The sequence below is a fragment of the Centroberyx gerrardi genome, chromosome 2 (genome assembly GCF_048128805.1).
Source record: "Centroberyx gerrardi isolate f3 chromosome 2, fCenGer3.hap1.cur.20231027, whole genome shotgun sequence".
Lineage (NCBI taxonomy): Eukaryota > Metazoa > Chordata > Actinopteri > Beryciformes > Berycidae > Centroberyx > Centroberyx gerrardi.
The window spans coordinates 6,278,545-6,302,906 of NC_135998.1; the positions used below are offsets into that span (position 1 = coordinate 6,278,545).

The 24,362-nt window shown below is 40.7% G+C and overlaps 1 protein-coding gene across 1 annotated transcript in view; it reads right to left on the reverse strand.

The window, feature by feature from the left end:
• The window catches only part of cntfr (ciliary neurotrophic factor receptor), a 330,551-nt gene that overhangs the window by 284,072 nt on the left and 22,117 nt on the right, over positions 1–24,362 (reverse strand). Inside the window, exon 2 of the mRNA XM_078286337.1 lies at positions 852–889. The gene's annotated coding sequence lies outside the window, so the exon portion shown is untranslated. The remainder of the gene's footprint in view (positions 1–851; positions 890–24,362) is intronic.

The following is a 24,362-nucleotide window of genomic DNA, read 5'->3' on the forward strand; positions in this document are numbered from 1 at the left end:
TCCGACTGTCGACATGTGTGTGTCGCTGGCATTTCTGGACAGAGGAACCCAATGCCCCTTCTTGGAGTCCTTTCAACGCCCGCCACCACACACACACACACACACACACATACACACGTCCTACTGCTGACGCATGTACGTCACCACAACAACCAGATACACCCGACATGCTACTGACAGAAGCAGAGACCACCATACCACCAGACCAGAGTTTCTCAACCTGGTTTTTATGAGCCCAAACTTCAATAAAGCGCTTGACTTGACTAATAATTTACTGATGAAATAGTATATTCAACAATGTTTTTGAACCCAAGCACAACAACTCAAAGCAGTTCATTGAGGATTTCAGCACTGATTCAGTGGGTGGAGAAAGGCTGTAACAGACCAAAGCCTTCATATAAACAGTCAACTCATGATTCAGTTCAAGAGACTAAACAGGTTCACAATATCTCTGGTTTTTCATATGCAAGGCTCCAGTCGTGGAAAAATGTCAAATGTTGCTGTTATTGTTCATTATATCACATATCAAGCACCTAACACTGAAGCGATCGTCTTGACATTGACTAGAGCGAAATGTAATGTGATGTAAAACAAATTTACAAGATGCAGCAGGTTCACTGCTACATTGTCAAGCAGAAAAATGAAGAAGTGACACTGCATTTTTTTTTGTCTATTTATGAGTAAAATTAAATGGGTTTCACGGACCCTTGGCTCATGAAACTTACTCAGCACAAATACATAAAAAAAAAAAAAAGCACCACATGAACTTTAAATTCAAGTAGATGACAAACACGAAAAGCGGAAAAGTTACAAGCTACAGCAAAGACATGTAGAGTGTGTCTGTAACTTACCTTAGACAGGAAGAGCCGTGAGCACAGTCCTCTTCAACCTGTCAGAACAACACACAGTCAGTCACAACATCCACTGAGCATGTGCACTGAAGGATTTTAGAACGCCACAATCCGATTTAAGACGACTAATAATTCACATTGCTTAAAATAAAAAATAAAAGAATGATTATTTCATCCTGCAAGTTCTCCCTATCCTACTTCTCCAGGCTATTCATCCTCCCACTGTTACCTCTCCTATCCTTCCTGCTACTCCGTCTATTTCTCCTCTCCTCTATCTTTTTTATATAGCCTTTATTCAACCAGGCCGTCCCGCTGAGATGAACAGAGACCTGGCAAAGAGAGCAGCACCAAGACAAACCCTAAAAGTAGAAGATAAACTACATACAACAACGTAGATGAGATGAAAAACTATGGAACACTGCAAAAAATGACAATCTGTCAAGTGATTTTAACTTGTTTCCAGACCTATCAGCTTATTTCATGATTAGTCAAATTATCTCACTGCACTGGCAGATAATCCTGCTGGTTTCAATACATTTCACTTGATTCATGCCAATATGACTTCTTTCAAGAAATCATCATAAAACAATGAAGAAAATCTTGAAACTTTCTCCAAGACAATTTCACTTTTACCAAGTAAATGTCCTGAAACAAGTTACATTCTCCTGGAAAAAAAAGTCAAATTTGTTGAAACCAGTAAAATTATCTGCCAGTGCAGTGAGATGATTTCGCTAAAAAGATCCTAATATAAGCTTGATAAGTCTGGAAACAAGATAAAATAACAAGTCTGTCAGTTTTTGCAGTGAAAAAGGTTAAGTGCAAAGTCAAAATTTGCAATGTAAGCACTCCATATCCACACATTCCTCCCCTCCTCCATCCATCCATCCCTCTTTCCATCTGGTTTTGATTCTCTCCACCTGTCTATCAGTCTGCAGCCTGGGACAGGTGAGCCTATTACACGCTTCTCACACTGTCTGCTACACACACACACACACACACACACAGACACACACACACACACACACACACACACACACAGACACAGACACAGACACACACACACAGACACAGACACACACACACACGCACATAACCGCACCAGTTCTACTTCATGGTAGTTTAGCGTGCCATGCACATCAGCCAAATCCGCTGCGCTGTAAAATGGCTGTTACCGCAGCCACGTCACGCTCCTGATGAAGTGGTCTAGAGTCTAGAAGCTGCAAAAAACTCCCTCACTGGAGAGTAGAGTAGAATAGAACAGAACACAACAGAACAGAACAGAACAGAACAGAACAGAATAGAATAGAATAGAATAAAATAGAACAGAACAGAACAGAATAGAATTGGTTGAGCTGCGAAACAGGACTTTTGAGCTTTGAAAGAATAGGACAGAATTGAAACTGTCATCCTATTGCACAGTGAAAGGCAATCAATGTAGGACCAAAGTAGAGCTACAACAGTTAGAATAGGATCGCATGAGAAGAAAAGAATAACACTTATATTTTAGTTACTCTGGTCCAGAGTGACTTACAATGGATTCTGTTTAAAGTATGTTTTCTGTGTATTGTTTTGTTCTGGTTTTTGTATAGCATCGAGGACCATGTTGGAAACAAGTGTTTAAGTATGCTTTTACGTGTTATCCTCTGGGTTGTATTGTTGTTTGTACCTTTTTATACCCAATCAATCAATCAATCAATCAATCAATCAATCAATCAATGAAACAGAAGAAGCTTCAAGGTGCAGTAAGCTTTCTACTGCCCCATAACACAAAATGGGGGGTTGATTCAATGATTACTTTCAAAATTCAATGATAATTGTACTATTTTTTTGTTTTTTTGTTTGTTTTTGTTTTGTTTTTTTCTCTTGTGGTGACGTTGTGTTTCTAAGCATTTATCTGTAATTTTGTGTTTGTGTGGATCCCAGGAAGACCTGCTGTTACCATGGTGACAGCTAGTGGGGATCCTAATAAACTAATAATCTCACTGTGGAACATAAACTCTCAGAGATTTGTGTAGGAAGAGATACGTTTTATCAATGAGGTTTCAGTTCCTACAGGTTGTCGATGGATGTGGATATAAGTCATAGATTACTTAATGGCCCTTTAATTCCCTTGATCGCCCACATTAAGCATTAGTGAGGAGTGTGAGCATCAGAGCCGGTCAGCTACTGCTGCTTTGAAGTCAAATTTAAGATAAACAGAAGAGTTTCCTTTCAAAATGAGGTGTACATTGACTGAAAATAAATGCAGCTACTCTTGCTCTTGGTTGATAGTCCAAAATTAAAACAAATTACGGTACTTTTCAAATTATAGTATACTGCCTAAGACCTTAGCTGACAAAAAGACAACAATTTAACAGACTCGATCCTCCATGTTTTAAAGATATAGAGTGATAAAGTTCAGGAGACGATTCTTTCTTCCAAACTTGAGATATACCTAGCATTTTGGAATAGAGCTCTTCAATTAATAATTGTTGAACTTGAATCATATTTTCCAAAAATCAGTTGGAAGCGAAAATGGTTTACTGGCCCACTAAATGTTTCATTTGGGCGCCGGGCGGAAAAAGATTAAGGAACTCTGGGCTTAAAAGGGATGATCAGCACACCAAAGCCAAAATAGCAATATGGACTTTTGAACCTTTTTACAGCAAGAGCATTCAAGCCAGAAAGAGCATAAACAGTTTCCCCTAAGTGTGGATGAGAGGAAAAACACTTATGCCCTTGTCACTGAAATTCTGTTATAATCTCAACGATTCATTGCTCAGTAATCTCATACAACACTTCTTCTCTGAAGCTTTAATTTGATATATAAAAGTCTTTTTACACCTCCCAATAACACGCCACCTCCTAGCTTCATCCCACGGTTCAATTCAAATAAAAAAAATAAATAAAGATTTGTCACATATCATGTCCTGTCACATTTTCCATCACAGATGAATACGCCCTCAGTATCACAGATGGAGGATGTTTTGCTAGTTTTCCATTTTGTTGCTGTTTTTATGCACAGAGTCAAGGTTGGCCTCTCAGTTTCTCAAGAGGAATCAGCGGCTGAAAGGCTATTTATTTCTTTCTAGAAATGCCTGCTGTCTGCCTGCCTGCCTGTCTGCCTGCCTGCCTGTCTGTCTGCCTGTCTGTCTGCCTGCCTGCCTGCCTGCCTGCCTGCCTGCCTGCCTGCCTGCCTGCCTGTCTGTCTGTCTGTCTGCCTGTCTGTCTGGCTGGAGGAAAAGAACAAAAACAAGTTGAAGGTGGAAGAGATTTGCTGATGCTGCTTGGCAGAACGTGCTACGATGCGAAACATCACCTTTTAGACCAGTACACACCTCTCTCTCTCTCTCTCTCTCTCTCTCTCTCTCTCTCTCTCTCTCTCTCTCTCTCTCTCTCTCTCTCTCTCTCTCTCTCTCTCTCTCTCTCTCTCTCTCTCTCCCCTTTTTATCTTTTCTCTCATTTATTCGCTCTCTCTGTTTCTCTATCTGCCTTTCTCCCTCTCTCTCTGTACCCTCTCCTCTCTCTCAGTCTGCTTTGTTCTCTATCTTTTTCACTCCCTGTCTATCCCCTCTCTGTCTCCACACGCATGCACACACACACACACACACACACACACACACACACAATTTTTCTCTCTCTGTTGTTTTCTCCTTCTTCCAGACCTTGACACCAGCTGTACTTTTCCAATTCAGCAGTTCTCCAACTCTCCAGATGACAAGGCGGTATTTCACACTGGCTAAGGACACACAAATAATAACAACAACCAAACGAAAAAAAAAATAAATAAATAAAAAAAAAGAACCCAAAACAAAACCAAGCAAATCAGCAAAAACAAATCTCTTAGGCCTCCTTGCAGTTTGCAGATAGGGAGCTGGAAAGCTTGAGCTGGACTGGCGAAAATTATAAATGCGGAGAGTGAGAGCAAGGGTATGCCAGAAAGAAGGAAAGAAAGAAAGAAAGGAAAAGAACGCGAGAGGCGGCAATATATAGGGAATATAAAGAGAGGGATGAAAATAGATGAGATGTAAAGGCGAGCGCTGAGAAAAGACTCTCGGAGATAATTAAACACTCAGCATGCGTCTGCTCAACACCCACACATCACATCAACCCAGCCCCACAGCCGCAGATATCAAAACTCCACACGTACTTTTTTTAATATGACTTAATCATAACACTATAGTGTTGCAGCATGGGTGAGATTTTCACCACAGCCGGCAAGCAGGGAGTTATTCCAGCGTGCGATATATCCACTTCGGAAAACAAATTACTACCTGCTTTAAATATGGCGGGCCTTGTCTGTAAGCGTGTTACACTTAAGTCACCTACTATCCTTTAAAAAAGCAGAACGATTTGTTTTAATTTGTCTGATTTGATGATTTGTTTGTCATGCTATTAATGAAGGTGCAGCATCATTAATAACAATGGCGGGTCTTGTCTGTAAATGTGTTAATATTGTCATCCAAGGACTTAAGTCACCTACTATCCTTTAAAAAGTACAATGATTTATTTTGATTTGTTTTGATTTAATGATTTGTTTGTCAATATATTAATGAAGGTGCAGCATCATTAACAATGGCGGCTCTTGTTTGTAAATGTGCTAATCCTGCCAACCAAGGACTTAAGTCACCTACTATCTTTTAAAAAGTACAATGATTTATTTTGATTTGTTTTGATTTGATGACTTGTTTGTCATGCTATTAATGGAGGTGGAGCATCATTAAAAATAGTGGATATCTCAGTTTGGATGAAATCTCTTCCATGTGCTTTTCAAAAACACACAAATCTAATGTGTCAACTCCAACGTTTCATCTATTTTGACGGTATGGTGAACTTGTCGACTCTTCCTGCCCCGGACATCAAAACTACACAGATCAGATGTAATCACTTTGTAAACGTTGTAATCACAGAACATCAGACCCACACTGGGAAATTTACTCTACCCAGCCAAATACTGGTAAATTTTTAAAATTTTGGCCATACTCTCAAATTATCAGCCAGGAGATATCACACCTCACATGGAGATATCACTATTTTAATGTCTTCAATCATAGTAATACAAACTCACAGCATGGGTGGCAAACCAGGGCCAGGCAAGTGATTGAAAACGTTGGCAAATGATTTCAAATTTTGGCCGTGGCTGGCAAAACCCTGTCTCCACTGATCAGCACGGGTTTATCCGTGCCATGTCATGTCTGGCTCTAGCCCAGCCTCTCCACTGCCTTTAAACCTGGCTGCAGTTCAGCTGAACCAGACCGCACAACCTGGAAGGCCAAGCTGTCCACCATCTCCCGTGTGAAGGAGAAATGGTTACTGATTCTTAATAGTGTTTCTTGTGTATCATCAAAAAGCTGTTCTCACTATTCAGATCAAATATGGTATTTCATTTGTATCTATTTCACAGAATAAGAGCTTGGAAGAATAGGGACAATCAAGCTGTCAGTTGGCTGCCGTTTGATTCACCTGAAAATCCTGTTTTTCTTTCTTGAGCTTACCAAGGGCATTTGACAATGCAGTTGTCATGTCTACTGGCCATAGATAATGCACCATATAAATAGATGTCTTTACTTTATTGTCTTTAATTGTAGGAATATAGCACTACAGAAAAAGGGCCAAAAAAAAACAGCCACTTGCCAAGAACTGGGATGATATTTATTTATTTGTCTGTGGCTGTTTGTCTATCACTTTGACTTTGACAGGCAACCACTGAGCTTTTAGGAATTAGGTCCAAATCGACATGTGATGACGATATGTTATGTTACACGTCATCTCCTACCCCTTTCTCCCATCTTTCCTGTCACTTGCTACTGTCTACTGGAGGAAAAGTGCTATAATTTTAGTCTCACATGCCTTCATGCACCTTGATCAAGGCCTGTTGACAGAAATGTTGTTTTGGATTCCAGCAAGCATCGCCAGCAAGCTCTGGCGATTTGGCTTTTACTACTACAGTCTAGGACAGCCAAAGGTGAGCAAACATGTTGAAGTATGAAAACAGCACTTAAAAAAAAACAAAATAAAAAGACTGAGAATTAAAAGGTTACCCTAGCAGTGGTGGGTTTATAACTCACTAAAACCAGTCCTAGGGTTCATTCAAGTGCGCAATACACAAAATCCGATGTGAATCGAGTCGGCAGTCACCCCATTCACCCCTTCTGCTCTGTTTCCCTGCCTATTCTGTTAAAGCCACGGCTATTATTAGCAAGCAAGGGGATCGAGTTAAGATGATGGAGGCTAAAAGAGCAGAGCAAGAGAGAGAGAGAGTGAGAGAGAGAGAGAGAGAGAGAGAGACAGTATTAAAATGAGACAGACTTTGTTAAAATGTTGAAGGCAAAGTAAAAGTGACACAGGCAGAGAGAGAAGCAGAAAGAGAGAAGACAGGAAGATTGAAGGAGATATTTAACTACAGATTTAGTGGAGGGTAAACACACCTGTTTTCAGGACCTAAATTTACAGCATCCATCCCAGCAAGTAGCATCAAACTGATGTAATATATGAATGTAATGTAATTTGTTTGTATAGGTGACTGTGATGCCTTGTGACAGAGTGAGAGAAAGAGATGACTTGAGATGATGCTCTACTAAAAACGTTGGAGTCTAAAAGAGAAAGAAAGAAAGAAAGAAAGAAAGCAGCAAAGAGAGAGCAGGGAGAAGGAGAGATGGGTCTCTAGCAAATGTGAGTAAAAAGTCTAGTAAACAAGATGAAAAAAGAGAGAGCAAGACGAGAGAAAGAATGAGAGTGCAGCTGACACAGGGAGAGAAATAACTGAGAGATACACAGAAAGTAGTACAAATATTGAAGCTTCTATATGCAACTTTTTGCCTTGAGGCAAGAAGTGTGTTGTTAGTCCCGCCCTCCTTCCTCTCAATTGGTCAAGTTCCCTCCCCAACACTTGTCACTCATCTTAATGAACTGTCTACCTTCAAACAATATCCAGCCTCACCAGCATCCATAAAATCTGCAATAAAAAAAGCAATGCTGATGTTCACCATGTTTTTGAACGGGTCATGTTTAGCTTTGCTGTTCCTTCGTTTCCTACTGCTTTCCTCCATTGTTGTTGTTGCTATGACTTCCCTGTCATGTGACTACTAGCCTCACCTTGATAGCCACAACCAGCTCACTGTTGGCCATGGCCATACGACATAGGTTTAGGTATGAACACACAGGCTCACACACAGACTGATAATGTATAATATATTCTTTTTATGTATTGTTATTTTAATGTAATACAAGTTGCATAACACAGCAAACGGGAAAGGGAGGATGAGAAAAAGAGACACGAGGATTGTCTAATTAAGATGTTAGAGGTTAAAGGCCCTGACACACCAAACCGACTTCAAAGAACCAGCGGCGACGAAGGCCGACTGTTGCGTCGCCTCACGTCGCCTGCGTCTGGTCCAAAAAGTTGCACTTGAACACACCGCAAAGACTACACCTGACGGCCAACTAGCACGTACGTTCTGCGCCTGCGTGAGGGGAAATAACTCTCCATACCTTATGTCTGATAAGAAGTTGCAAATGGCACTGGCGTTGTCAGCCCTTGGTCTTTTGGTTGTGGAAGAAGAAAGGAAGAGGCGGAGGCGAAAAATAAGGAGAAACCGCACTAAATGGGTGAAATCATGGATACTCCAGCGACAGACTCAAGGGGCTTTCCCGAACCTGTTTCGAGAGCTGGAGATAAATGAAACCTCCGATTTTAAAAATTTCGCTCGGCTCTTTCCTGTTCAGTTCCACATGTTGAAGGAATTTATCAGTCCAATCATCCAGAGGCAAAACACGAACTACCAATCAGAGTGATCTCTCTCACCGACGGCTCCGACACCGATTCAACATGCTCAATCAGCCGAAAAGACGCAGACAGGGTCCGACTAGTGCCGACGGTGCGGGACACACCGCAAAAACTAGGGACACCGACGCTTACCGACGGCCCGACATTGCCCGACGGCCGACCGTCGGCCTGGTGTGTCAGGGCCTTAAGAGAGCAAAGTGGAGGCAGAGAGTTCAGACTATTAAGCCCATAATCTGCTTCATAACTGTCATCTGACATCACTGCAGCAGATGCTTTATCTTGGATCCTGTTCTCTGCTTATTCTAATGTAATGGAGAGAGAGAGGGGGGGGGGGGAGAGAGAGAGAGAGAGAGAGAGAGAGAGAGAGAGAGAGAGAGAGAGAGAGAGAGTATTAAAATGAGACAGACTTTGTTAAAATGTTGAAGGCAAAGTAAAAGTGACACAGGCAGAGAGAGAAGCAGAAAGAGAGAAGACAGGAAGATTGAAGGAGATATTTAACTACAGATTTAGTGGAGGGTAAACACACCTGTTTTCAGGACCTAAATTTACAGCATCCATCCCAGCAAGTAGCATCAAACTGATGTAATATATGAATGTAATGTAATTTGTTTGTATAGGTGACTGTGATGCCTTGTGACAGAGAAAGAGATGACTTGAGATGATGCTCTACTAAAAACGTTGGAGTCTAAAAGAGAAAGAAAGAAAGAAAGAAAGCAGCAAAGAGAGAGCAGGGAGAAGGAGAGATGGGTCTCTAGCAAATGTGAGTAAAAAGTCTAGTAAACAAGATGCAAAAAGAGAGAGCAAGACGAGAGAAAGAAGGGAAAGGGTTGTGATCGCAGCCATATCCATACTGCCATGAGAGAGAGAGGGATAGACAAAGGGAGAAGTGTGTGTGTGTGTGTGTGTGTGTGTGTGTGTGTGTGTGTGTGTGTGCAAAGCAAAGCGACTTGTATATGGCTTTGTAAAGTGCCGCTATACGCATTTTCTTATGTAAATGTACAGTAAAGTGAATATGTAATGTGTGCATGTTATGTTTATGGCTGCATGTGCTTTGCATAAATTTGTATGTTTCCCCAGCTTACTGTGTTACAACCTGGGCTATTATTAGACTTGGCTCTAATTAAGATGTCAAAGGGGACATGAGAGAGAGAGAGAGAGAGAGAGAGAGAGAGAGAGAGAGAGAGAGAGAGAGAGAGAGAGAGAGAGAGAGAGAGACAAAGAGAGGGGAAAACAGGGTGAAGAGAGAACAGCGAGAGGGAAAGAATCCAACTTCAGATGTTTCAGGCTAAAATGGCACAGAGAGAAGATGACAGAAGATCAGTTTTAAGTAACGAATAAATGTCTGTCTTAAGTAAATAAATGTCTGCTTTGCTACTCTCTGTTGCTGATTGATATAATACTGACTCAGCCTATATCCAGTTCATGAAATATTTTCCATTGTCTGTTCTAAACAGCCGGTGTCTGGTAGCTCTTTCCACTGGCTGGCACACAGGAAGTTTTACGTTTGTTTGTAATCAACAGAAGAAGAAGAGCTGGGTAGTTAGCATGAGCAGCGATAGCCACCATGGCTGAACAGACAGAGAAAAGACAGAAAACCCAAGCTCCGCCCACACTGTTTGATTGACAGGTGATCTCTGGGAAGTGCAGTGCAGAAACACCACATGATCACTTAGCACCAAAGATGGCAAAATAAAAATAAAAAATTATCTTGTGGATTACCATATTAAAGATAGGGAATGACAGCAGAGAGACAGATATAAGGAGAGAACTTTTGCTTTTTAGTATAAGTAAGTATTAGTAAGTATAAGACAAAAATAGAGAGGAAACAACAGTAGGTTACTGGTTAAAGTTAATAGGTTTAGAGTGCTATATGGCACCACATCATAAACTCACTGCCTGCTTTTAACTATCATCTGCCACATTGCATCACAAGATACAGTCATTATGCTGCAGAAAGAAGTCACATTGGTTTTTAAGTGGGTACTTAAAAAAAAGAGGTCTAAATCTGCATAAAGTAGGTTTTTATGCCTAAATCATACAGCATATATAGTATAGTATGTATGGTTTAGTCACTTAGTCTATTTCCATGGAATGTGATGCACTGTACGAACTCATATTGCATTTGTGTGTGTGTGTGTGTGTGGCTTTATAGATCCTGCCCAGACTGACCCTGTGTAAAGAGGTCAGGGAAGAGAGGTCAACAATTGGTCAAGGTTTCACCCAATCACCTGTCAGTCTCACACATGACAGCCACTACAGTTAATTTGCTGCACATAGGTACACACGCACACACACACACACACACACGCACACACACACACACACACCATAGTTTATATGTCCATCCAATCAATGCTTCAACATTCAACGGAGTGTGACTAACAGTCTAACCTGGACCAACACTCCGCGATAGGGACCAGACAAAACCAACAACCTGAATCAATGTTCATCAAAACACACACACACACACACACACACACACACACACACACACACACACACACACATGATTGAACACAGGCAAGCTGCCATGTGGGCATAGACTCACACACACTGGATGAATTACCATCTGTAGTAGCAAGGATACTAAGACCAAGGATGTGAGCACCAAGTCAGAACAAGACAAAATAGGAAAGGAAGAGGTGATAATATTACAATCTTACATTTTAGTGTCACTATCTGTAAGGGTTGGCTCTCCCTAGCTGATCTATTTTGGAGTGTGTCTTCAAAAATGGAAGTAAAGTGAATGATGTTACTATGAATTCCTAGCGGGGAGTCGATACTGGTGGCTGGCGGCTCTTGAAGCCGTTCGGCGCTGTGTGACAAAGTGTATTAAAAGTGTTGAAAAGTATTAAGCATCAAGTGTGTTAAAAAGTGAAACATTCTGAAGCATAGCTCAAACTCTCCAAAATGTAATGTACCTGACTTCATTCCTGACTGTGACAGAGTTCATTTAAGGTAAATTTTTGACAGATCAGATGTAGAATAAGGAAGCTATTCTTTCTCTTAGAAAGCCAGGAAAAAAATAAAGGTCAAAAAAGCTGTCATTGCTACTGACTGGAAAATATTCAAGATATATTACATTTTACACTTTCAGACTATATTTCACTCCTTTTCAAAGCTTTATCTGTGTTCTGCATAAATCCCATATGCAAACGGGAGCCATGCACCATTTGGAAAATGTGACACTTATTTCTGGCATGAAAATAAAGCTTGCTGTTGACAATTACTGATGTTATTACCTAGCTCTCTTTTTTTAACATATGGTTATCTGGCATTATGGAATGAAACCCTTCACTTTTTGAGTTTTTTTCTGCAGTTCACTGCAGTCACTGTCCCTGATGTGTATAAAATGGAGCCAAACAAGAGTGATAATGGTGATGCATTGTATATTATTTCAAAATATAGGGGATAATTTGAAAATGTGTGGGTGCCAATTAAAAAATATGTGGGGACCAACTGAGTGCAATAAATCAGGTTTTCCTCAAATAATGATTAAAAAGTTTGTGGCAATGCTATGCTTTTAGAGGGTTCATAACAGATCAGTCTCCATTATAGAAGTCTTAGAAACAAATGTGTATATTGTGAAACAAAATGGTGTTTTTCAATCGGCTAGTTACCAAACCATTCCTTTGAATGACTCAAACAAAAGCAAAACTTGATTTTTCCATACATTTCCTCAGTAGTTCAGAAAGCATGCAGTAAAATGTGGGACTTCTGCAATAGCTGCATCTGTAAGGCAACACAGTGACAAAGTTCTCCACAGAGTCATCCATCAAAATAATTGCCAAGATTGGCCAAAGAGATGGTTCTCTCTTTACAGTCAAAAGTCAAAACTAGCTTAGTGCTAGTTTCAAGTTCCCCATCTGTTGTGTCAGTGAAGCTGACCGATAAAACAGCTTAATGTATCAAACCAAAGTATCTCAACTGTACATTAACAATTTACCAACAATTCCCAACATCTAGGCTAAGCATCAATAAACTCTCTCTCTCTCTCTCTCTCTCTCTCTCTCTCTCTCTCTCTCTCACTCTCTCTCACACACACACACACACACACACAGCTCCCCTTGAATGTCTCTCCACACTTATGTCAAGCCTAACCGGCAGGTTTTGCACATCATGCTAGGAGCTCAAAGGCAAACACAAGTTGTGGGAACAAGATATGCAAGAGTGACACTGTGCCTATCATGCATTAATTTATAGATAGCAAATTTGAGTAAGGACATATTGCCATCAATACTAGCTAAGTAGCTGGAACTTTTCCCCGGCTAGTATCGAAAATTAACTGGATGGATGTTAAGACAAGGAAATAAATGGTGTTCAAACCAGGAGCACCGAAAACCACATCTTTTTGGACATCTTGGGCTCTGATTGGTCGACTGACTGCCAATTTGCGGTGCTGGACAGCTTTGCCCCCGAGGTACACCAAAACAATACAGAGAAGCACGCCACTATAAGTGGCTCACTTAAAAATGAAGAAAGACCTAAAGACAGTAAATAGATAGCCCTGAAGACAGTGAGAGAGACAAGAGAGAGAATGCCCAGAATGAGAGACAATGCATTCAGGAGATACTCACTCCCCTCATCACTCCATCCATCCACCTCCGCACCAAGAGATGTAAATGCAATCAAAGCAAGACGGAAAGAGGGAGGGAGGAAGAGAGAGGGAAGGAAGGAAGGAGGGAGGAGAGAGAGGGAGGAGAGAGAGGGAGAAAGAGAACAAATTCAAATTGTGTTCTCTCCTCTGACTGGCAGATTGACAAAAACTGTCCAATTTGGTTTGAGATGGGAGTGAAAGAGCAGAGGGAGGAGAGGAAGGAGGGATAAAGGGTAAAATGAAGTGAAAGGCTGTTATTTCTCCATCGTAAGAGATGAAAGAGGGAGGGCAGCTGTCAGACTGACTAAGATGGTCATATTTGGTGGAATATGGGGAAGGAGGGAGGAAGGGAGGAGCACTGGGAGGGTTCGGAAGGACAGGAACGACATTTTGTTCTGTGTTGATTGTGGGAGACGGAGCAGGGTGGGAGACCATTTGAGCCATTTGACAAAGATTGTTTGGTTTGTAATGAAAGTGAAAGGAGGGTGGGAAAGGGGAGGAACAGAGGGAAAGGAGTTAAACGTTGTGCGACTTGATTGTTGGGGATTTGCGAGGAAGGGCGAGTGGCAGAATGAAAAAGAAAAAGAAAACAGAGAATCTGGGCTGATTTAACTTTACAGGAGAGCCATTTTACATCAGAAAAAGTTAGGAAAAAGCATTCAAGCAGTCAAACGTTTGGACACACCTGACTGAATGTTCTATGTTTTTCATTCTCTTAAAGCCATTTTGATCTAAAGGCTTCTGCTTAAATGCTTGAAATTTGTTTCTTAGACAAATATAAATAGTGAAGTTGATCCTATGTATGAATTTCTTTCCAAAGCCTTTGCTTTTCCATCAAGGCAAAGGGCGGCTACTTTAAAGAATCTAAAATATAAGATAGTTTTGATTTGTTTAACACTTTTTTTGGTCACTGCATAATTCCATTTGTGTTATTTCATAGTTTTGATGTCTTTACTATTATTCAAAAACGTGGAAAAATAGTAAAAATAAAGAAAAATGTGTGTGTCCAAACTTTTGACTGGTAGTGTATACCATTTAAAAAGTCTGAATCCAAAGATGTATGTATATATATTAAAAAAAATATCTCCCATAGTGTTTGTTTTTCCATGTTGGGTTACATTTGTTTGGAGATGGAAGAAAGACAGAGGGAAGGAACGAGGCCAGAAAGAACTGGACAGAGTGACAGCTTCTCTGGACGATGGAGGAGAGGGGAGATAGAGAAGGAGATACAGAGAGGGAGTGGGGGTGCTAGGTACAAATAGAGGAAGGCAGAACGACTGCCAGATTGATAAAAAGCGTCATGTCTTTTGGGCTTTGAATAGCTGGATGAAGATCTGGTGAGAATGGGTTAGAGAGAGGGAGAGAGAAAGGGAGAAAAACGGAGAATGAGTGAGGTAGTTTGGCAAAGTGATAAAAAGATTGTCACCTCCTCTGGACTATATAGGTCTGAAATGGAGAAAGGGGGATCTGGAGGAAAAAGATGTATTTAGAGGCAAAGACAGAGAGAGAGAGACGAAAAGGAGCAAAAAGAGAGAGGTGGGGGTGAAATAGGCAGGATGGCAAACACTGTCAAATTTGGACAAGGATGGGAGAGACTGACTGCAAGGCTGGGTGGATGGATATCAAGAGAGATGAAAAGAGGCAGAGGGTGACTGAGGGAGGGATGGAGGGAGAACAGAGGAGCGTAACTAGATTGAAATGAGCTTAACTGCCCATCAATAGGAGGGAGGGAACGGATTGAGAGATAGAGACAGAGAGGGGAGAGAGGGCAGGGACAGGGAGACAGAAAACGCTCTGAAATTGACATGAAAATGAGGGGATGTTTGGGGGAAATCCAGCGCGTTGTGACACCTGAGGTTTGCCGGGGTTTAGGGTAGGTTGGCTCGACACGATAAGATAACTGCCACCTTATCTGTACCCGTCAGACCACTCACACACACACAAACACACGTGTCAACACACACTGCATGCACACACACACTCACAGCATTTCCTTTGGCCAGGGAAATTTGGGCTTGGACAAAACAGTATTGGAACATTGGCAGACAGGTGGTTTTGGCTGGGATTGGAATTGACTCAGATGTCTGTGTATGTGTGTGTGTGTGTATATGTGTGTCTTTGTGCTTACATGTGTGTGTACATGTGCGCATATGTACAAGTTTGTGTATGTGTATGTGTGTGTGTATATGTGTGTCTTTGTGCTTACATGTGTGTGTACATGTGCACATATGTACAAGTTTGTGTATGTGCATGCGTGTATGCTTGCATGTACGATAAGTTTGTGCATGTACCTGGAAGTGTCATATGCATTATGTTCCTGCATATCTGTGTGTGTGTGTGTGTGTGTTTTGATGAACATTGATTGAGGTTGTTGAGGTTGTTGTCTGGACCTATCGCAAACTGTTGGTCCAGGTTAGACTGTCGTTAGTCACACTCCGTTGAAGCATTGATTGGATGGACATACAAACTATGGCTTAACCTAGCCAAGCCTAACTGGTGGAGAGCGAGAGAGGGAGATGGAGAGAGAAGGGGAGAGACAGAGGGAGGGTTGGGAGAAGGGGGAGATGGAGGTGGAGAGTTATAGATTTGGAGTATTGTGGGAAGGCAGAGAGAGAGAGAGAAAAGGGAGTGTGAGAGGCAGAAAAGAGAAAGAGAGATGGAACATGACAGAATGAGAGAGGGAGGGAGAAAAGAGAGAGATAGAGCATTGTGTGTGTGTGTGTGTGTGTGTGTGTGTGTGTGTGTGTGTGTGTGTGTGAGAGAGAGAGAGAGAGAAAGACAGAAAGACAGAAAAGGAGTATTGAGATCACTGACAGATAATGACAAAACTTCAGAATTCAGCTCAATCATAAAATAAAACTTAAATGAGGCGAAAGAGAAAAGGAGGCGAGCCAAAAAAAAAAAAAGTGACAGAAACAAAGTAGAGGAGAAAAAATCAGGGAATGTGAAGTGGGAGAAGGAGTTTATTTCAGTTTGCCCTGCAGCAGTTCTATCTCATCAGTAGTTGGAATTGTAATTGCTTCTAAAGTATAAGGAGACGCTCAGAGCCGGAGTCTCATCCACTCTGGACACAGGTCACCAATGGTACCATTTCATTTGAAGAGTTAATTTCCAAATTCAGTTATGAAAACAAAACAAAACAAAACAAAACAAAAAGATTGCCTTCATTACCTGAAGTTGATTCATTATCTTTAAAATATTAAGTCTGTATTCGGCCTAGAGGACTTTAGTTATCTACTGTCCTTTGAAATGTACAATCATTTGTATTTGATTTTCAATCAAAGGAGTTATTTTTTTTTTTATGGTGGATAACTCAGTTCAGACTCACACACACGCACATGTGAAAACGCACACACACACACGTATGTTTGAACTTAATGACACACACATCATTTTGTTAAAAAACAGTCTATGCAAAATAAAAATGTGTACTGACCACCATAATTACTTTGACAGAGTCAGGCAAGAAAGTTGGAGTTTTTTTATTTTGACATTAGGGCTGTGCGAGTTAATCTCCATGTTAAGTTGGTCATTCATGGCTGACACTGTATGCAGATTTTATCCATACAAACATACATGCAGCCACATTTACATACACCCACAATCACACTCAGACACACACAAAAATCACTACTGTTGGGCAAAACCATGATATTTCCAAAACCTTAACCTCAACATATGCCCTTGCATATGGTATTTAATACACACAAACAATACAAACACAGAAACACACACACACAGACACACACATACTGTTCAACAACAAATGTCCCCAAGGGGGATCAGCGCTGTTTAGATTCATATTATAAAACAACCCACGCAAAATCAAAATCACCATCCACCATCATTACTTTGGCAGAGAGTCAGGGACAGAGATTGGATTTTTATACCCTGGTTGCTTTGACGTGAGGGCTGTGAGAGCCAATCTAACGATTCAACGGTCATCTACAGCCATAAATGTTAATTAACGGTCTTAGCTGCTGGACATTCATTTCCTGCTATAGCCGAAAGGGAGGGCTCATAAAAAATAGGGTGTATGTGCATGCGTGTATGTCAGTGTGTGTGTGTGTGTGTGTGTGTGTGTGTGTGTGGGAGAGGTGTGCGTGAGAGCGTAACTGTGTGCGAGTGTGTGTCCTCATGCGTGTATATGAGAGTGAGGGAGTGTGTGTGTGTGCAGCGTCATGTGTGAGGGTGTGTGAACGTCTGCGTGTTCCAAGGACACACGGTGATGAAAACTGTCCCAAAGGCTTCTCTGTCCTTTCCTAATACTGCAATCAGCCGTCAGCACAAACCATAACTAGCTAGTCACACCATGACAACATAATAGAGCTATACAGGGACAAAGTCAGGTAGAAGTCACTCCATGACAATATATCAGAGGTGTATACTGACAAGGTCAGGGAAAAGTCACTGTATGACATCACAGCAGAGCTGTACAGGACGGAAGTAAGGTAGTCACACTATGACATCATACTACAGCTGTATATGGCAGCAAGGTAAAGTCATTGTATGATATCATAATGCAGCGGTCTATGATCAAAGTAAGGTAAAAGCCACACTATGACCTCACAATATAGCTGCATTCAGCCAAAGTAGGCAAGCATCATTATATGACATAATAATAAATAATAGAGCTCTATGTAACCAAAGTGAGATAAAGGTCAGACTATGACGTAAGATAAAGGGTTATATTATGACATCATATTACAACTGTACAGTATATGGCCAAAGTAAGGTAAAAGCCACACTATGACATCACTGTACAGTATAGCTGCATGTGACCAAGTAGGCAACAGCTAAAATATGACATCATAAGAAAGCTGTATATGCCCAAAGTAAGGTAAAAGTCACCCTATGACATCATAATAGAGCTGTATACAGAAAGGATTCAGTAAATGGTAGACATTGTATGTAGCACATTTCACTGAAAACCTGTTATTGCTCTAGCATTAGCATTTGTTTAAGGGTCCAATATTGTTTCTGAATTTTGCTGACTGGGCCTTTATCAGTTATAGGTGTTAATAGAGTCAGAAGTGCAAATTGTTGTTCTGTTTTACCTGATTGTTGAATTGTTTGTTTTATTTTGCAGGACTGTAAAATTGTTTTGCGAATACTGCTATACAAATATAATATTTATTGTTTAATATTAATTATTAGCAAGTCATGGCAAGACGCTGCAGTAGTATTGTTTATAAAAGCTCAGCTAAAGTTACATAAATGACACGTAGAGCCTGTTCCTCTGCTTTCAGTCTGTTTTCTCACTCTAGTCCTGAAACCATTTGCTAATTTGAGGTGAGTGAGATGTGCGTGTTATTTTAAAATCCTGTTGTTCCTTGGTGAGTTGACTAATTAATGGAGATGCAAACCAAACCATGTGCCCCACCACTGTGCGCCCCGGCTGTGCTAAAGAGAGCTAATGCAGACAAGCCATAACTCTCTCTTTCCATTTCTCTGTTGACCCCCCCCCCCCCCCCCCCCATCATCTCGCTCCTCTCCTCCATGCCCCATCTATCAATCCATTTATCCATTGTGCCTCATCCACCCGCTCCTCTCTCTCTCTTTCTCCTCTTATCTATCTAAATGTACTGTATGACACCACCATTTCAGGGTGGTGTACTATTCTGACCATGAAGATGTTTTACAGGCTTTCCCCCCTCCTCCTCTTCAACCCCCTTCCCCAAACAGATAGGATAAAAAAAACCCATGTTGGAGTCACGGTTCAATGGTTTCTAATTATGTGTTCACTGTAGGAGCCCGGCCAGAATATCTCATATAGACCCATGAGAGAGAGAGAGAGATAAGACAGACAGGGGGAAAGGAGAGAGGGAGGGAGGGGAAGAGAGAGAGAGGCAAGAACGACTCAGGGATACAGACACAGAGAGAGGGACAGAGAGAAAGAGAAGAATGGAGAGAGAAGCAAAACACACACACACATATATATATATAGAGAGAGAGAAGGAGAAAGGTGGACAAATAGGTAGAATAATGTCAGTAAAGGGTATGTTCAGGCATACATTAGGCTCAGCTAGATAGATAAGGCTCTGAGTGAGAGCTAACATATTGGTCTATATGGACAGATACCATCAAAAAGCCACCCATAGATAGAAACACAGACATTTACTGTCTATCTATTGACCAGGGAGAGAGAGAGAAAGAGAGAGAGAGAGAGAGAGAGAGAGAGAGAGAGAGAGAGAGATACAGTGACAGAGAAAGAAAGAATGGGAGTAGAAGAGAGCAAAGAGAGACAGAGAGAGAGAGAGGGAGCCCATAGCCACATCCTCCTCTTTCCCTTGACAAAACTAAGGTAAATACCACACTATGACATCATAACAAAGCTTTATATGACCAAAGTAAGGTAAAGACCACACTATGACTTCATAACAAAGCTTTATATGGTTAAAGTAAGGTAAAGACCACACTATAACATCATAACAAAGCTTTATATGACCAAAGTAAGGTAAAGACCACACTATGACATCATATCAAAGCTGTATATGACTTAAGTAAGGTAAAGACTGCACTATGACATCATAACAAAGCGGTATATGACCTAAGTAAGGTAAAGACCACACTATGACATCATAACAAAGATTTATATGACTTAAGTAAGGTAAAGACCACACTATAACATCATAACAAAGCTTTATATGACCAAAGTAAGGTAAAGACCACACTATGACGTCATATCAAAGCTGTATATGACTTAAGTAAGGTAAAGACTGCACTATGACATCATAACAAAGATTTATATGACTTAAGTAAGGTAAAGACCACACTATGACATCATAACAAAGCAACCCAAACCTGACTTTAACCCTCACAACTTCATACTCAACCTTGCCCTAACCCTAACCAGCTTTTTTCTCACACGATGAAAGGCAAAACGTCTTCAGAATTTGTCTTCTGGTAATCATACTATAATTAGGAGGACTTCTGGACCTTGCAAGTACAGTTAAACATGTCACACACACACACACACACACACACACAGGCTCTTGTCAGGGCCCTTAAATGACTGGTGTGTGGTGTGTGGTTGCCAGCTGTAATGTTTCCTGTGGTCATTAGACCATCTGGTGACCTGACTCTTCTCATATCTCTATCTGTCTCTCTCTTCTTCTGTCTCTGCTTGCGTCGCTCTGTACCTCTCTCTTTCTGTCCATGTCTCCCTCGGTCTATTTCTGTCTCTGTGTGTGTCTCTCTCTTTATCTTTCTCTGCCTCTGTCGATATTTCTCTGTCCTTTTAGCTCTCTTTTTCAGCCTCGGTCTCTCTCTGGCTCTCTCGTACTGTATGTCTCTGTCTGCCATACTGTCTCTTATAATTTCCCCTCACTCTCTCATCCTCTCTCCCTCCTCCCGTTGTTGACTGTTGCCCCTGGCCCCCACCTCCATCTCTCCATAATGGCAACCCATTGATGTATTTGGTCATTTGGGTGCACTAATATGTTAGTGGGAGAGATCCGGAGCCTCATTTGTAGAAGGGTTAGCATCCCTTTAAATTAAAGCTCCCTCATTAGTGTAATTATGGTGTAATTTGGTAATATAACAGAACACAAAGGGTTTCAGCCCAAAACAGAAAAGTGTTGCTGCCTGAAATTATATACTCAAAAACACAGATGTCCTGTTGAGGAGTCCTTGCATATAACTTCTTTCTGCTCACTCTTTATAAGTTACTCTGGATAAAAGCATCAGCAAAACACCTGAAATTTAATTGCTGCTATTTATAAGCCTTCAACTTGACATGAAAATGTTTCCAGCTCTATGCCGCCTCTCAACTTAATGTGTACACATCTTGAAGAAGTGTCATTGGGAGTGCAGGTAGATTACGATAAAAAGCCTTGGGTGTTTGTGTGCAGCATGCTGCATTGCAAAATAGGAAAAGCCTTGATTGATGACAGTTCACTTCTAGACATTTATAGCGCGGCAGAAACTGAAGGGTATTCATGCACATTCAAATTCAGGAGGTACTCGCTATCTAAAGTTAATGCTCGTTAATGTCAGCAACTGAACTGTTAACATAGCTTATAGCATATTTTATAGGCTACATATAGAGGCACAACATATTATTACTTTTTAAAATATTTTTACCCTTACTTTTATGTTTTTTGTGCTGTGTAAATGTACTTATGTATATTTTTGTGAGTGTCTCTTTTACACCTGACAGCACAACAATTTCCACTTTGTGAAATAATAAAGATTACGTTGACCTTCACCCAGATTTGTCAAATGTAAACAAAACTTAAGACACTCATCACAACTTTCTAAAGGCAATTCACTAGTTTCTTTGTTAGCTGTTAGCTTGAGTTTGAAGTTTACTCTCCAGTACAATCACAACAGAAATTATTAATTCTGTTACATCTTCCTTTCACACACAAATGTGATTTGAACAATTTGATGGTTATCATATTAGTAATATTAATATAGTAAGAGCAGTAGAACAATAATATAGTCCTGGAATTCTGTGCATGCCTCCACTGACAACAGGGTGTTTCAAAAATTATAAAGAGATATATGGCTAATGAAGTGACTTTCGTTGCATATTCATTTCTCTTGGCTCAAAATTGTTTGAGCAAAGGCAAGCCATCACAGTAATGGTGCACATAATGATGCCATCAAGACCTTCTGCAACTTAATCATCCCTGGTAGATGCTGTAATGGGAACAGTCCCATTTAATGTAGAGATTCATGATTAACTGAGGTCTAAATTCACTCATGTATAAGTACCTATTTACAGGCAAAATCAGCCAGCTATACCTTATGTACTAACCTGGGAGGCACGTCCATGCACCCCCCCCCCCCCCCCCCCCACACACACACACACACACACACACACACACAATCTCCCAGAAGTAGCTGTAATATTTACAACCAACCAACTCCTCCAAGACTTGTGAACTAGCTCTGTCTCTATCTCTATAAATATCTCTCTCCATGCTTTTTTTTTTACATTTTCCATCAGTCAATAACCTCTCAATGTCTCTCAGTCTCTCAATTTCAAAGCTTAATCTGCCAAATACCATCAGTAAAAGCCTTTTAACACATACATGATGCTAATATTCAGTGAAACCATGAGGACATTTGTGTGCAAAGGTAATCTGAAGATGAACATTGATTAAATTTTGTACTACAGTAAAATCCCATTAAAATCCCACCAATTCCTTTCCTTTCATTTCTTTTGTTCTGTTTTTTTTCAGCATTGGAATTTTGCAAGCAGTGTATGAGCAGTGAGTGTAAATCAATACAGACAATTTTGTTTTAATTGCCACGCAGGTTTTTCACACACAAGAAAACTTCCACCATGTGAAGAAATATTCAGTGAACAGTGAACTTCCTTAAGCAGCCATCCGTTATGGCACAGCAGGTTTCCACTGTCATGTTTTTTGTTTTTTTCAAACCTTTATTTATCCAGGGAAAGTCTACGGGGTATATGTTCTCTCTTCCACCTGCACCCTGCTTCACATTCATACAGTTAGACTCTTTCACACCTGGGAGCTGCACTATGAGTTTCTACCGGAGTCGAAGTTAGAGCGTTTTCCCAGCCAGTCTAGGTCATAAACCTGCTTTTCTACCCTCTTTATCATAACACGCAGTGCCATATGTGTTATGATAAAGACAAAGGTGGGGAAAAAAGAGCTGTCATTATTGTTTCTCATCCACATTAAATGAGAAATGCACAGATAAACCAGATTCACTTGGGGAAACATCTACATTTCCTCGAGTAATTTTAATAAATGTGGAGTTTTCCCACATGAGCTGTAACATGTCCATAATTTGCACACATATCTCTGTATCTTACAAGATGTTTGAAGAGAGAGAAAAGCCTGGAGTCGAGTTTGGCTATAGAGAAATGCTCTATATGCATTGAAAAGCACCTTTAACTCAGTTAGATGCTGTCTTTGTCTCTGCTTCCCCATCCTCACAATGTCACTCTTCACCCTCACTCACCCTTTTCTCTTCCTCTTCCTCTCTCTCTCTCTTTATGTTTCTCTTCTTCCCTCTCCCCGTTTCACCCCATCTCTGTCTCTCTCTCTGTCTTCCTCTGCTCCCCTTTCTTCCCTCCATCCCAATCAGCCTGCTTCAATTTCATAGCGCTGATGGCTGCTCCTCTTCTCCGCTCCTTACATTTTTAATGACCTGTACCTCTTAAAACACAATGCCTACTCTCTGTCTCTGTCTCTCTCTCTTGCTCTCTCACTCACACACACACACACACACACACACACAGAGTCGTCCTCGCTGAGTCTAGGACAGGATCAACAGAGGAACGAAAAAGAGGAGCGAATGTAGATACAGTTTTTCCTATATGGTCTTTGAGTATTCTTTCTCTCCTGAAGGTACACTTGAATGTCACACCAATTCAGGTAAACAATCCCAAGAGCCTTTCTAACTACTATTGACATTTGTGAAAAATCCAATAAACTAAGTCCAAAAGAAACAATAATAACTATAATACAAGGCTGTTGCAATAGAGAGTGCTTTTACAATTGAGGCGGCCTACTATCACAGCTTCCCTTCAAGCGGGCAGCAGATTGCTTAGGTCCTCAAACATAGTGATGTCGATCAAAAAAGATTGGACGATTACCATAGAAAGACCCTGTATGTCTAAGTCTGTACAACACTAGTATCAACACAGAGGGCAATTTGCTCAAACGGTGGGCAGGAAAATAGTTTTTCCCCTTTGCATTTATCGCTAAAATCTATAGCAGAAAAAAAGGGGTGTAATCTCCATCCAGAGTCGATTCACCTCTGAGGCAGCAGTGAGCGTCACATGTCTATCTGTCTTTGTCAGGTCCAATAGGACACCCAAGCTTTTTTTTACAGGAAGGGCCAAAGACTGAAATGTAACATAGATAGTTGTCTGTTCAAAAAGAAACTATTGGATATTACTTATTTAGAAAGGTAACAACTGTTAGCTACTTACGTTTTGCTTTATCAAAATGATTGTGATTATGCCTTGTAATAATCAAGTAAGTAATCTCAAAATCACATCTCAGATATAATTAACATTTTAAATATACCAAGTTTAATATTTTACCGCTGTCTGAAACCATTTGTAGACTCGTGAAACTTAGTGGCGGGCCAAATTTTTCTCATGGGCCCCACTTTGGATTGAGGTAATCATATCTATCAGGGAAGGCATTTACACCAGAAA